The sequence below is a fragment of the Amblyomma maculatum genome, chromosome 5, assembly GCF_055883805.1.
Source record: "Amblyomma maculatum isolate TAMU_Amacu chromosome 5, ASM5588380v1, whole genome shotgun sequence".
NCBI classification, from domain to species: Eukaryota; Metazoa; Arthropoda; class Arachnida; order Ixodida; family Ixodidae; genus Amblyomma; species Amblyomma maculatum.
In genome coordinates, this window is record NC_139348.1 from 85,110,831 (window position 1) to 85,127,310 (window position 16,480).

The 16,480-nt window shown below is 40.9% G+C and overlaps 1 long non-coding RNA gene across 1 annotated transcript; it reads left to right on the top strand.

Moving 5' to 3' along the window:
- Nucleotides 1–1,780: 1,780 nt before the first annotated feature.
- On the top strand, nucleotides 1,781–5,335 carry LOC146188622 (uncharacterized). Its single transcript, XR_014707246.1, has 3 exons — nucleotides 1,781–1,987; nucleotides 2,898–3,052; nucleotides 5,219–5,335. It is a non-coding gene; the product is annotated as an uncharacterized LOC146188622 (long non-coding RNA).
- The last annotated feature ends 11,145 nt before the right edge of the window (nucleotides 5,336–16,480 follow it).

Here is a 16,480-nt window from a genome sequence, read left to right on the forward strand (position 1 = left end):
TAACATAAAAATATGCTACAAAGAGCGCGGACTGTGCTTTTTTAAGTGCTCAGTATGACTTTGAAGGCATAGGATAGCACCACAGAAAATGTTCATTAAACTGAAATGAGCAATAACTGAAGTTTGTTAAAATGAAGTGTGTTTGCATAGTGTTCAATAGAGCTTCAGTGGGGGGATTTAATAAAGTTCGTACAACTGAATACATCGTCGAAGTGACGTTCGTTCAAGTGGTATTCTGTTTTTCTGTGAATAAATGAGAACATTTACTTTGCTCAAAGCAACATATACACAATTATTTACTTTCTTGCTCGTCACCAAGATTTGCAATTAACTTCCGAACTCATTTTATTCACAACCTAAATAAATGCATCGTTAACCCTAGAGCCAAATAGTTACTAGCAATAACAAAAGTAATATGTTGATATTTATCTGTTGGAGAACATTTTTTGTTTAATTGTTTTGTGTGTTTTTGAGTTCTGCAAACATGAGGGGGCTTGTTTCAGAAGGGGTGGGCTGCAAGACGAAGGGAAGTATTAGTGTGGCGGCCCTTTTGTGTTTATCAAATAATAATGCATCCTAACATGTAAAACGAATGCCTTTACAGCCTGCTAAAAATCTTCTTTTTTAAATTGCATGTTTGGGTTCTGCCTGGATAAACATAGATGGCAGAGAGAGATCTTTCTGCCATGGGATGTGAACTGTATTTTGTGCAGAAAGTCGGAGGCTGTCGAACTTGTGTTTATAGATTGTTGTGATTGGGTTTTTTGGGGGCAATATCCTACAGTGAACTTTGCTCAAAGATGTAATTTTAAACCCCCATGGAATTTGGTTCTCAGGTGTTGAAAATTACAACAGTGTTCTGTAAGATATGATAAGGCTATTAAGCTTGCATAGCGCATGGAAGCGCTGAATGGCTGTTCGCCATGCTGATCTTTATTATCAGACCTATCCAAGAGTATAATGAGGGCTTTGTCCAACAGATTATGTTTTGAAAGCTCAGCCATGTGTACCTGTGTTTATCAATGTATTTGAAAAAGTGATCAGTTTGAATGCGATAATTAGAGGTATTGTATCAAAACTAGCTCTCGGCCAGCCTGTAGTGTTTGTGAAAAGGCAACAGTGACAAGAAGGGTGTTTTGCTAGAGCTTTTAAGGCTCTTAAATCTGTGCAGCTCTGCTTTAGTACATGCATTGTCTTCTGTACATGGCTAGTTAAATGATTTGTGATCATTTTATTGCAAAAAGTCATTCTAAATCTTTAGATAAGCTTGCTCACCTCTATTGTTTGTTTGCATTGTGTTCACGCATGCTATAGCTGGAAATGATGCAGTATTAGTTACAAGTAAACAAATAAAAGGAGCAGCAACTACATTTCCTTCGTCCGCACATTTTTAAGAGAAACATACATGGGCTCATTAGATTTTAGTGTTGTTTGCGACTGTGTTTGATAGTGAAAGATCTTCCTGTTATTGCATAGAAATCTTTCAGAAACTTCTGAAATAGTTAGATACCTGGTGGTGTCGAGGTTGACTTCCCAGACAGTAATGTATTCCTATAGTACCGTATGCATGCAGAATAGATACACGTAACCCCTTGCATATATCACTGAATCTTCCAATCTAGAAGAGAATTTTGTGCACAAGCATTTTACTGTAGTTTGCCTCTGTGGAGCATTGTATTTCTAATTCTGTGCTGTTTTTATGCTGTTACTTAGCAACATATGAAGTATTTCTTGTTTCTGTTACTTGTACATTTGACTTTTCCTTTTTTTATTATTCAAAATAACTTTCTTCCTGCTGTTCTGACTAGTGTTCTCGTATGCATATGCAGTCCTCTTGATGCTTCATTGAGCCATATCTGGAGACTCCCTGTTGCCGTGGTCTGTGCCGACAAGTAAAAACTAGGCAACCTGACTTCCGGGACAAGTAGCAGTGGGACGTAGCTGCATGGTTTCTTCAGCATCCATGTGGATTTCTTATAAAAGACAGGTATTTCTTCTATATTTGACTTTCATATGTGATCAAGATTTTACCTTGGTGACAAGCTCTTGAAGGAAAGGATGGGCATGAATGGCACTTTCTTGATTTCTTACTCTCGGGAATACACTATTACGACTTGTTAACTGCATATGTAGCAAAAATTATGTGTGACTGCATATTTCAGCAGTAAGCTGCATGATTTTTTAAGGATGAAATAATTTAGCTCCTATTGTCGGTAGCCTACTATTGACGAGCCAAAGTAGGCAATACTAGGTACTAAAAGGTGATAATGCGGGGCCGGGTGGGTTTTAATGAGACAAGTTCTCCACGTTTTAAGCCTTTGTACAGGGCTAGCATGTCTCCCTGAACGTGTCTGGGACACATGCAAGTCTTGTATCCTCAAAAGGACCTTGTCCAAATTTAAATAAAAGTAGCGCCAACCTATTTTGAGTACGACCAGTTCAGCAGTAAGCCCAAAATTGAAGCAAAAAGGCATTCATGTCCTGTGCGATGTCAGTGCACGTTAAAGAGCCCCAGCTCGTCGAACGCTCTGAAGTCCTCCCCTACAGCATCTCATAGCCTGGGTTGCTTTGGGATGTTAAACCACATAAACCAAACCAGTCATTTTTTACCACCCCATCTGACTTGTCTTTCCACGTATCTCCAAAAGATAGTGCCTACATAAGACTTGCCACTATTCCCTAGATTACCTAGATTATTATGTATTTATGTATTTTATGATTATGTAATTTTCCTCAGTGGAGCATTGCATTTCCAATTCTGGGCTTTTCATACTGTCACTTAGCAACCATATGAAATACTCCTATGTTTATTTTACTTGTGCATTTGACTTTTCCTTTATTATTCAAAAAATCTTCCTTCGTGCTGTTCTGACTAGTGTTCTCATATGTATATGCAGTCCTCTTGTTGCTTCATTCGACCATATCTGGAGACACCCTGTTGCCGTGGTCAGTGCCGACAAGTAACAAGGCAACCTGATTTCCGGGACAAGTAGCAGTGGGACATAGCAGCGTAGTTTCTTCAGCATCCATGTGGACTTCTTATAAAAGAAAGGTATCCTAAATTTTGCTTTCATATGTGATAAACATTTTACCTTGGTGACAAGCTCTTGAAAGGAAAAGATGGGCATGAGTGGCACTTTCTTATTTTCTTACTGTCTGGGAATACACTATTGAGACTTGTTACCTGCATATGTAGCAAAAAGTATGTGTGACTGCATATTGTAGGGTAACTATAATATACTTCATCATTCCCTATTATTGCTCTTGTATTCACCTAGGTGCTTGGTGTAGCTGGTCTCCTTCAGTAATTACTTAGGTGTGTGTGTTATCTGCTATGGCTAACATAGGCATCACTCAGGAAAAATGGGAGCAAACAGGCATAGTGGCATCACTTGCTGGTAGCATGCACCAAAATGTATGTATACGTACTGATACGTTGCCGCTCAACATGTGTAACTTGACTGAAGATAAAGCGCACGGGAAGACACACACAAGAGAAGAAGACACAGGACACGCGCTAACTCACATCTGGTTTATTTGCACAGTACATAACAATGCACAGTACATAACAATCACATAAAGACAGAGAAAAAATATAAGGAATATTACAAAACATGATCAAGGAATATCACAAAACCCGATCAAGAAAACTGATCTCTGCCTTCCAGAGCCGCACCGACGTATCGCTGACACACCTATCTCCCCTTTTCCTGATATGGAATGCCTCCAAAAGCTCACGCGCTGTCTTATCGCGGCCTCTGCCCAGAATCTTAATGTCAGCCAGTCGCGGCTCGCACGCAGTGCAGTTCGCGCAATGCCTTGCCGAATTTGTCCCTCCACTCCTTAAAGCCCGCAAATGATCCCCTGCTCGATCATTAATACTGCGCCCGGTCTGGCCAATGTAGGCCTTCCCATAGGTCAGCGGGATCTCATATACAACCCGCATGCAGCAGTCGACAAACCGCTTAAAATGTTTTTTCTCACAACCGCTCGGTTTTCCAACACGCGAAATGCGTGAGCAAAGCTCCGCCATCTTCTTCGGAGGGGAGAACACCACCGGCATGCCATGTCTGTTCGCCACTTTCTTCACGTGGTGCGCAACCTTATGCATATACGGTACCACAACAGGCCTGGCCGTATTTCTCACCGGAGCAGTTTTCTTCCCAAAACCAAGCGAGCCATGTTTGGGAAGAAAACTGCTCCGGTGAGAAATACGGCCAAACCTGTTGTGGTACCGTATATGCATAAGGTTGCGCACCACGTGAAGAAAGTGGCGAACAGGCATGGCGTGCCGGTGGTGTTCTCCGCTCCGAAGAACATGGCGGAGCTTTGCTCACGGATTTCGCGTGTTGGAAAATCGAGCGGTTGTGAGAAAAAACATTCTAAGCGGTTTGTCGACTGCTGCATGGGGGTCGTATATGAGATCCCGCTGACCTATGGGAAGGCCTACATTGGCCAGACCGGGCGCTGTATTAATGATCGAGCAGGGGATCTTTTGCGGGCTTTAAGGAGTGGAGGGACAAATTTGGCAGCGCATTGCGCGAACTGCACTGCGTGCAAGCCGCGACTGGCTGACATTAAGATTCTGGGCAGAGGACGTGACAAGACTGCGCGTGAGCTTTTGGAGGCATTCCATATCGGGAAAAGGGGAGATGGGTGTGTCAGCGATACGTCGGTGCGGCTCTGGAAGGCAGAGATCAGTGTTCTTGATCGGGTTTTGTGACATTCCTTGATCATGTTTTGTAATATTCCTTATATTTTTTCTCTCAGGTGTGAGTTAGCGCGTGTCCTGTGTCTTCTTCTTTTGTGTGTCTTCCCGTGCGCTTTATCTTCAGTCAAGTTACAATGCACCATCTAGCCCAACTTCAAGTTTTGTTCAACATGTGTATTTGCTTGATGTAGCAAATGGCAGAGGAGAGAGTTTATCTGATGACCAAGCATACTGGCGTGTAAATTTCACTCCTTTGTTTCCTGGCCCCCTATTGTGATAAACTAATGTCGAATGATATAGCGGATCAAAAGGAATACAACTAAACACAGCAATAGTCTTTATCTCCTGAGGGTGTTTTGCAGTATAGTTCGTACAGAAAGTGGTTGGAAACCTGTTAGCATATTTTGAGGAAAAAGAGGCATCTGAGTGAAGAGAGATGTGTGTGATGCTAGCACAAAGCGTGTGAAATTGGCAGAGAAATTTTGAGCATGTATATTTCTTTTCTAGGTGACACCATGATAAATTTGATATGGCCGCTACATCAAACACACAGTGTCGTTGCCATCGGAAACCAAGTGTTTCTGTGTCAAGTGTTTGTGCAATAAATGAAGGTATGAATTTGCATCTGTTTCTTTCACTACTCTCACTTTTCACGAAATATTACACGCATGTGAACAGTGAGTAAAATACACATTATTATTGGACACTTGAATTATAGTTAGCATAACACAAGATATTGATACTTTGTATGAACACGATTTTTTAAAATAACGGTGGCCAATTATCGGAACACAGTCGTTACAGTGTCCATATACGCTATCAATAGGCTAATCATAGAAGGTATAAATACGTTCTATGTAAATACATTCTATTCAATCACGGTGGCCAATTGTCGGAAGGGAGATCATACATAGATCATACGTGTTCTAAAGACTTTCTTTTGATGGTCGATAGCTTCTATGATCATATTGTCTAAAGACATCGCATAAAGTGATCATAGACATTTTTGTAAGGGTGGTACCTTTCCAGATATTATGCAGTGTGCTGGAGCATGAGGTATATATTAATCATTCGATAAGAACTTTTCTAGCTATCAACCGACCTCGGTATTATCTTTTATTTTCCAAATGACTAGAAAAATTATTTGGTAAGCACATTCTATATTTCAGTGATAAGCACAAGCTTTTATCTACATTGAAATCTGGTTCTGTCGAGGCATGTTCACTGAATTAGCTTTGTTGACACAGAAGGAATTTAATTTAGAGGTTGTGAAAGTAACAAGTTGACGATAGTATTCGGATAACTTTCTCGAACGCATTCGACAAAATTCACCACGACATTGTGTCTACAAAATTAGAGCATTATGTGTTTCGCGGAATTTCATGGTAACCTGAGCTTTCTGAGTCTGAGCTTTCTCTTAGATCTCTCGAGTCTATGCGCGTCTGACGTGGTTATATAGGAGCTCATCGGTCTTGTATTTTTAGTACCGAGTTAGGCTTCAGCAGTGAAACAGGCAAGCCCTGGCTTCGGAGAAGCAATAAGAAGAGAGCTGTGAGCTCAACAGTGATTAGCTTGTCAGGTCTCATAGCTGAGATTGTATTCTGATGGTCGCGAATGTAGTAGTGTAGTCGCCTCTCTAATATGTGTATATACAGTACTATTATTTCAAGGTTCAGAAGAGAAACAATACAGCGAACAGAATTTTACTAGTATCCTTCACAGTCCTTCATGTAATATGGTGAGTAGAAATGAGCATCATTCTGGAACCTTTTTCCTTTGAAAAACAAAAACAAAACAAAGCTGCGTTTTTGGGCTGCAAAAGAATTTTCATTAATCGCGGCATAGCTTTCGGAATTGATCAGTCTTTGAAAGTAGACATGCAAACCGAGAACGTATCCTTCAAAGGGATGCGACTATTCTGGACTTGGTTAGAATATTTAATTATCTGCCACATGATGATGATAATGACCCCAGTCAAAAGGGCAGATACCCGCGACGGGAGATTGCCCAGGGTAGAATTGAACGGCGGCGCAACACGGAAACGGACACAGACAATAAGGGGACACCACTTGTCTGTGTCTGCTTCCGTGTTGCGCCGCCGTTCAATTCCATCACGCACAAACTCGCCCCCCAGGCCGTTATTGCCCAGGGTACTGTGTAGATTCTGAATAGATGTGGTCAAGGACTGGTGTATTCAGATAAATATGGGGGTTTAATTAAAATTCGGAAAAAAAGGAAAGGTAAAAGTAATGAAGCCGCATAATCGTTATTTCAATCAGAATGATACTTTTTTTTTCTACATAGCGGGACATTACAGTTAAAGCCTGATTGCAGTATGAGGTACCTTTGTGGCTTAGGGAGTTCACAGCTTTCTATCGAAAAAAATGTGAGCAACTGGGTATAATTTGTTGGACCGGTGGGACGCTGTTTTCTTCTAGGACTTCCTCCCAGTTTTTAAAAATGATTTTTTTCTTGACCCCCTATCATCGAGTAACCGAACATTGCAGACTAAGAAATTATTCCACATGAGCGTAGTATGGCAATATGGTGTGCATTGTTATTCGTAAGCAATAAGTTTCTATGTTTGAGGAGCTTTTCATCGGAATATTTTCGATGGGATTTTTTTTAAATTATTTTTATTATTATTTATTACATACTGCATACCCTTGGGTCCAAGCAGAGGGGCATAGTTGAGTAAAAAAAAAGAGCAAAGAACAACAACAAAAAGTAATAAGAAATTATACAATATTAATCGCAATGCATAGCCATCTGTAAATTAGTGTTCCAATATGATATTGTGCGAGGGAAAAAGGAAAACATAAACCTGTTAGTTCGAGCATAATTGGGGGTCAGTGAGTCAGGATGATGATGTCTCGTATAGCGTGTTGATGCAGGAGATATATAAGGGTGGTTTACTGCAAGCTTGTTATTTATCAGGAGAGAAAGGAATTCTAGCCTCAGCTGTTTTCTGCGGGATTCAAGTGTGGGAATAGAATTATCTGTCATTGTTTGAGAGGGTGTGTCAAACCTAGCGAATTTATTAAATATAAACCGAACTGATTTTCTTTGTATTTCCTAAAGGTGCTTGATATCTGAATTAGTGTGAGGATCCCATGCTATGCATGCATACTCTAGCTTAGGTCTAATAAAAGAGATGTAAGAGAGTAACTTTACGGAAGAAGGTGCATTTATTAGTTTGTGTCTCAAGAACAGAGTTTGCGGAAGGCAGAGGAGCAGATAGTGTTAATATGTAAGTTCCAGGACAGAGTAGAAGTTAAGGTAACACCCAAGTATTTGTAGCTGCTAGTACTGCGCAGTGGTGAAGAACCAAGGGAGTAAGAGAAAACAAGCGGGGCTTTCGTACGAGTAACACGCCGGAATACTGATTTGTCAGCATTTATCAACATCCCCCATTCACTGCACCAATTTAATACGTTGCTTAAATCCTTTTGAAGGACAATTTGATGGAGTGGTCTTGGCAGCAGCGCATCGGAGACGATGTTCAGGAGCCATTTTCGGTTCGTTCTTCACGTGCTGGTGGGACTGATGCAAGTACAGCCACCCGTCTTCTGCTTGCCTGGAATGCCTACCGTCATCGAGGATACCAACAACGAACTATCTACACGCGCTGATGTGACAAGAGTCAGCGGAATAATCTAAACGACAGTCAGGATTGCTGCGCATGCCCCGACGTCTGGGACGGCAGAGCACGTGATCCACCTGGTTTTTAAAAGGAGCCCTGCATCTGCGTTCATCTTCAGTGGGCTTGGCAGCATCGCATCGGAAACGATGTTCAGGAGACATTTTTGCTTCGTTCTTCAGGTTTGTTCTTATATGCCTACTAAATGCTTCCGCAGCGATAACCGCTGCTTATTGCTGCTGCCTTGCCCCCTATGCATTGCGTATTTTTTATGGGATGTCTGTTCATTCCCAAAGGATCTATTATTATGCGCTGTCATTGAATCTAACCCCGGTCCAACGCAGGAAGAAATGTTGCTTCAGCTTGTTGCAGGCGAAACCAATATGACTGCCTCTATTAACATGTTACTGGAAAAACAGAATACGCTCGAGAATAAAATCGGCGGTTTAACTGTTCGTATTACCAACCTGGAAGACAAAATATCCTGCCTGGCAACAATAAACAAAGTGTTCAGTGATCTAAAAGAAACGGTAGCTCAGCTTGAAGAAGATAATTCATACATGCTAAAAACAATTGATGATTTTGAAAACAGAAGTAGGAGAAACAACTTGATTGTTTATGGTTTGGAGGAGGACGACGAAGAAAATCCTACCAGTCTTCAGAATGCGATCAGGAAAGAACTCTTTAAAGAAAAATTGGAAGTTGAAATCAATAGCGTAGAGAGGTGTCACAGGCTGGGAAAAAAGAAGAAACATCAAAGCCGTCCCATAAATATGAAGTTTCAGGACTGCAGAGGAAAACTTGCGGTGTTACAGGCATGTTCGAAGCTGAAAGGAACCAAATTCTCTGTGGCTGAACACTTCTCCGGCCGAGTTCGTGAAATTAGAAAAAAGCTGTGCAAAGCTGCTCACTGGAGAATGGTAACGGCGCTAAAGCCAAACTGATATTTTATAAGCTAGCTGTTGGCGGTTCTATGTTCGGATGGGACGAAGTGAAGAATGAGCGCTATCGTATATCAAAAAAGAGGGAATGACGGAGGCATATTACGAACAAAAAGTTCACACTGATAAACGTCAACTGTCGAAGTATTGTCAGCAATGCTACGCAACTTGAGGGCCTGCTTTTCACACATAATGTAGAAATCGCTGCACTCACTGAAACATGGTTTGGAAAACATATTTTTGACAGCGAATTCATGCCACAAAACTACGAAGTTTTTCGAAAAGACCGAGATGGAAGGGGCGGTGGAGTGGCCATACTGTTCAAATCTTCATTGCAAATCTTTAGAATGCCAGATATTGACGATGTAGAAGGCATCTTCTGTAAATTTTACAAGAATAATGTTCGTTACATTTTAGGAGCCGTGTACAGGCCACCTAATTCCTCTGTGGAACTCCTACTGAATCTAAAAAAGCATATGGAGCGCCATATAAAACAGAACGATAGGCTAATCTTGACTGGCGATTTTAATTTACCAAACATAGACTGGACGGCCTTTTCGTATTCTAATAACATCATTGAAGAATTATGCTTGATATTTCCATTGACTTCGACCTGCTTCAGGTAGTTAAAGATTGTACTAGAGTTCACAATGGTTCACATTCAATTCTTGATCTATTTTTTGTAAATGGTATTATCAAAGGAAACGTCGAATGCTATGTAACGACCGGTATTTCTGATCACAAAGCTGTTGTACTAACATTGATGAATTCAAACTTTGATCGCTGAAATACTGTCAGTTTCTTTCCTAATTTTTTCTCGTACACATGATGGATCTAGTCTCGATATGCTTGACTTTCATTATGACCGTTTTATAAATTTTAATGGAAATGTGAATAACTTGTGGCTGTTTTTCAAAACTGTCGTCTTTCAGTGCATTGAACGCTTCGTTCCAAAAATTGCCAAAACAGTCTCCAAAATGTAACCCGTGGATTACACGAGACATTACGCTCACAACGAAAACTAAAAAGAAGGAAAAAAAAAAGATTAAGAGTAGCAAACTGTTCCCAAACGATAATTGATCAACAAACAGAAAAACTAAAACAGCTGATTGCCCATGATAAGGAAAGGTACTTTTCTACTGAGCTACTTACCTTCATTAAAACATCCCCTGAGAAATTCTGGAGGCAGAAAACTCCAGATTTACTATCTCATGATACTTTTAAAATAAATAGTATGTGTGAGCGTGATTATGCTTTGGTGTCCACGGCTTTCAATGATTACTTCAAATCGGTGTTTACGCAGGATGACGGCTCTCTTCCTTGCTATTCCGTGAATTTGCCTTCAATTCCTGATGTTCTGATTTCCGAGGCAGGTGTTCTCACTTTATTATTGAATCTTGATTAAAAAAATTTCCCGGACCAGATGACATTCCCAACGCATTCCTGAAGCGTTATGCGGAATGGTGTGCCAAGTATGTATGCATCTTATTTAACAAATCATTAAATGAAGGCTCATTACCGGATGACTGGAGAACGGCAAGAATTAGACCAATCCATAAAGCTGGAGACAAAACATCTATACAGAATTACCGTCCGATGTCATAAACATCTACAGCATGCAAGGTTTTAGAACACATCATTCATAAACATATAGCAGATTTTCTTGAAGAAAGCGAGTTTCTAAGTAATGCACAGCATGGCTTCAGACAAGCATTTTCCACTGCCACTCAGCTAGTACAAACTGTACATGATTTTGCGCAGGCAATAAATGAACGAAAGCAGACTGACGCTATATTCATGGACTTTAAAAAGCATTTGATAAAGTTTCGCATAACAAGCTTCTTCATAAATTAGGCAATGTACTAAAAAATGACAAATCACTCGCTTGGATTGCAGCCTACTTAAGAAACCGTCGTCAGTTTGTAATAGTAAATAATCCCTCTTCCTCTCCAGTTCCTGTAGATTCCGGCGTTCCCCAAAAATCTTTTCTTGGACCACTCCTCTTCTTGATTTTTATTAATGATATTGTCAATAACATCTCAGTTTTTGTTGGATTGTATGCTGATGATTGTGTGTTATATGAAAAGATTACTACTGCTGAGGACCAAGTCCGGTTAAATAACGATTTCACTAAGGTAATAGCGTGGTGTGACCAATGATAAATGTGTGTTAATTATGATAAAACAGTGTTCATGCGTATAACTGAGAAAAAGAAGCCTGTCTTGTTTAACTAAACTGCTAAAAACAATGTTCTCTCTCAAGTGCATACATACAAGTACCTTGACCTGCGGATCTGCCATAACCTCTCCTGGACAGAGCATGTTGACAACGTTGCAGCAAATGCCCTACGCAAACCATTTTTTCCTTCGACGTGCTCTGAAGCTCAGCCCTCCAAGTACGTTCACTTTCATATAACACTATTATTTGCCCTATGCTAGAATATGCCGTCATAATATGGGATCCTTTCACTAAATCTAACATTGCTAAATTAGACAGTGTCCGAAAGAAAGCAGTGCGGTTTATTTACAGTTCATATAGCCGCACATCTATTACTGCTTTTCTTAATCAAAGTGGTTTGCTTCCAGTCTCTCACAGAAACCGCATCTGTCGCGTAAAGTTTTTTTTTCAGTTAATCGAAGGCCAGTACAATACTGACACATCCAACATTATATCGTTCTCCTCGGGGTACAACACTAGACAACGGCATGATTTTACAGTAAGACCATTACACGCACGAGTTAACACCTTTAAGTACTTCTTTTTCCCCAGAACCATTACAGACTGGAATAATCTAACTGATGATGCAGTAACGCAAACTTCACTAAAAATGTTTGAAAACCACCTTTAACTTTTTTATATTGTTGTACTGCTACATTCCTGTGTTTCGTTTGTACTTTTGCAATTGTGTTGTTCATATTTAAGATCGTTGTGTTGTTTCCAGCACTGATGTACTTCCATATTGTGTGCCCACCCAGCGAAGGTCTTGTAAAAGATGGCAGTATCAATAAATAAAAAAATAAATAAAAATGTGATCATGTGGAGTTGTTACATCTTTACAGAAAATACAATCATCAGCAAACAGTCTGATTTGAACACCTGGACTCACAACATTCACGATGTCATTAATATATATCAGGAATAACAGGGGACCCAGAACACTACCTTGGGGCGCCCCAGACGTGACTGGAAGAATGGCCGAGCTGCATTCGCCAATTTTAACGTACTGCGTTCGTTTAGTGAGGAAAGCAACAATCCACCATACAAAAATGTGAGTATGCCAATCATTCTTATTTTAAATATTAATTTGTCGTGCGGCACGTTATCAAATGCTTTGTGAAATCTAAAAATATTACATCTTTTGTCCATTATTGTCGAGGGATAACGCAAAATTATGAATTACAGATACTAGTTGTGTTACAGTCGAATAACCCTTTCTGAAACCATGCTGAAACTCTGTAAGCACATTGTTTTCAGCCAAGAATTCATTGATGTAATTTGCCACAATGTGCTCCAAGAGCTTGCAACATTGAGATGTTAAAAAGATGGGGCGATAATTCTGTTAAACTTTTTTCTGCTCCACTTTCGTCGGGGGAGCTCCCGGCTGACTGGAGGGTGGCCCAAGTTTTTCCGGTATCCAAAAAGGGAGATCGAAAAATACTCCAAGAAATTTCGCGACACGTTCAGGATACCGCTTTAGTAAGGTATTCGGTATTTCGTCAGGGCCACATGTAGTTTTGGTTTTGAGATTTACCAGCATATTGACAATACCAGCATAAGAAACAAAACTGGCATCAAATTCACGCTTCTTGGAAAACCCGGTAATAACGTTTGATACTGAAAAGACACTTTGAAAATATTCAATAAAGTGCTGCGCTAAGTCTATGTCATCAGTTATCAGTGTGTCATGCACTGCTAATTGCGGAATTGATTTCTTTTTCTCCTTCATATGCTTCCAGAATTTATCAGGATCATTTTAATGAAGTTGGGCAGTGAAGTATTATAGTAATAATGTTTAGCTGCGTTCACCTTCTGTTAAAGCACATCCTGAGCTTCTTTTATTTTATTCGGATTGATATGCCTTTTCTTTAACCTTTATAATTTTCGTTTAGCATGCATCACGTCGCGTGTCATCCAGGCTGTACGCTTGTGAACTTTCTTTCTCTTAGTAGGTATGAATTTTTCTACGCAGTGAAGACGCATACTTTTGAAAGTAATCCAAAAAGAACAGACACTGGCGCTGTTAAAATCGGCAAGACAATTTTCCATGTAATTTATGATAGAATCGCCACATTCATGAGTATAATATTTGTAAGAAAGCACTGAAGGATAGTTTTCCGCTATTTGCATAAGTGGAAGGGTAACACTCACCATGCAGTGATCAGACAGTCCTTGTTCTATAGAAACGAAATATTCTTAGAAATCCCGGCTAACAAAAACCAAATCCAGAACTGAGCTGCATGTATCCCTGCACACGTGTTGGTTCATGAACCACCCGCAGGAGAGAAAGAGAAAAGCGAATGACTGTAGTCGATAGAAGATGAAGTATTGTCGTCATGGGTATGTTTAGTATATGGAGTGGACAATTAATTATTGAGAGGAACTGAGTCAAGTAGATATAAAAATGGAGAGCCGGTTTGTATATAAAAGTGCCGAATGAACAAGTGCAGGGATCAGAAAGCGTGCAAAAGGTTTTAAATAATGCAAGGAGGTATAATTAAAGAAGACATAAAAAAGGCGTTCAAAATACGCAGCGAATATCAGGTATAAAAAACATGGTTGCTGTTGTAGCAGCCCCGGCGCCGTCATGGCGCAGCCGAACATTGTCTGACATGCTTACGCATTCTTCTAATGCGAATGGCCGCAGTGAGCTGAAACATTTCTCACAAAGCAGACGCACCAATTGAATAATGTATTTTGCAGTACATTAGGCTTTCTTTGATGATTACTTGAGTGAGAGTAGTCACATATTCGAGAGCTCCTTGTCATACAATTTTGAACACATCTGCCAGGATTTAAGAATGAGAAAGGCTATGCATTGAACAATGCTTAAGCAAACAGTTACCTATGATTGGAGCATGACGTCCCGCTACAACACAACAGGTCTTCGCCGAATCAGCACACTCACCGAAACCATGCACACACTCAAGAATGAATTGGTCGCTTGGCTTTGGCGGGTTAGCAGTGAATGGTAGGGGGTACAAGAGATGAGCCTATGGATCACATATAGCCCTTGTTTAGTTAACCTAGAACCATTGATGTTACCACAATGTACACAGGGAAGCTCACATGGAAAAGAATTCTTCGAAGTACTAAAGTGGCCATTGGCTGGGGATCAACTGCTTTCAAGTGGGATAATGTTCTGGCGACCAGGCTGCTGCAGCAAGTTACAAATTAGGAAGTCCATGGTTTCGATATCGCGTGAGGGCATCATGTTGACTACTAAAAATCAAAAGTCAATTTTGCAGGCAGCAGATATTTCTTGCCGATTAAGAAGTAGAAAAACATCATATCGACTGCCTAATGCAAGCCGAGCACTCTGAAATCTCTGGTTTCCGAATCTGCAACCAACCTTCTCCACTGAGATGACAGCTAACATGTGTCCGGTGCAGTCCTTCTACAGAAGAGTTTTGCGACCAGGGTCCTAGCTTATACCAGCCGCCAACCTTCCGACGTTCGCTGACGCCGTCACTATTCAAAAAGCGAATGACCCGCCGCTGTTTAGGTCCTGAAGAAAATTCGTTCCTACCTGTACGGCTGTCATTTTACCAGATGGACAAGTAATAGCGGCTTCATTTCGCTGTAGTCCGACAAAAATTCCAACGCAAAGAATGCACGCTGGTAGCTCCAAGTTTAAAAGTATAGTTTTACCAAACGCATTGGTGCAGCATGCCTGTCAAGGTGCTGATTTTTGTTCTCACCACCCTTGTTTTTAGATGGCTTTGGCTCACCTGATGACTGCGCAAGTGAAAGATCCCAACGTTATTGCCATACGCCGCTCCATCAGCACCGCTGCCGGCACACGCCACCGCAAACAGCACCTGGACTATCGGGTGGAGAATAACGTCTTGTGACATGTGAAACGGCTCAATGGTAGGCCTAATCTGGAAAACCACAAGCGGAACGAAAAACTCAAACATTCCCGCTGGAAATGCTAAATAAATTTTCTTTTCTAAAGTACCGCGAAACGCAAGACCGGACTAATAATAGATAATGAAAGCGATTGGGGCGACTGCTCGTCTTGTAGACGAAGACTGAAGGAGTACGTACTTTAAATGCCTATTTTCATAGAGCAGTGCTAAAATGCTTAATCTCTGACGAGCACTGGCAATGCACGTGTTTGTTAAGTGTTACGCAATTAGTCTGGAACCTGATGAAACCGCACGAAGCTGTTGTACTAATCAGAGTCTAGATCTCCTCCCGGGTACTTCACCGAACTTATGCGCGTGACCCAACAAGAACCATATTAGAACCAGAACAGCCGTTGGGAGGCAAGAGGCGGAATAGCCCGCATGATTCGCCTGCACGGGACTAAATACCGACGCCAAGTGCGAGTTTCATCGCACCGTGAAGGTCACATTCGAGCAAGCAGCCCAGGCAGCACATTTCATCGGCCCAATAATGGGGATTGATTGGGGATTACTGGCCCACAAGTGGCCCAATGGTGCCATTGAGCTACCAATAATGTGCAGCCACGCTATACCATAATCATTATTGGCCCAGTGAACTTCACCCATATCCGTTATTGGCATTCAACCGGCTAAGAGCGGTCAATAATGCCCATTCATATTGAACAGTTTGCCATTATTGTATACACAGTGAGGCAGCCTGGTCATTATTGGCCAAGCAGCTGCATTTGTTTGCCAATATCTTCCACACCATGGTATAACCTGGTAAATATTGTCCAGTCAATAACAACGGCTTCTCAACATTGAATATATCTAGGCATACAGTGGTCAATAATGTCCAACCAACTTTGGCGGCTTCCTAACATTGTAATATCTTGGTTTCTAGTGGTCGATATTGTCTAATGAACCTTGATGGCTGACCAGCATTGCACATATCATGGCATAGCTTGGCTAATATTCTCCGGCCATTATGGTTGTCTCATCAACATTGAATATATCTTGGCATACATCGGTCAATATTGCCCCACCAGCTTTGGTGGCATCCTAACATTGTATATATCTT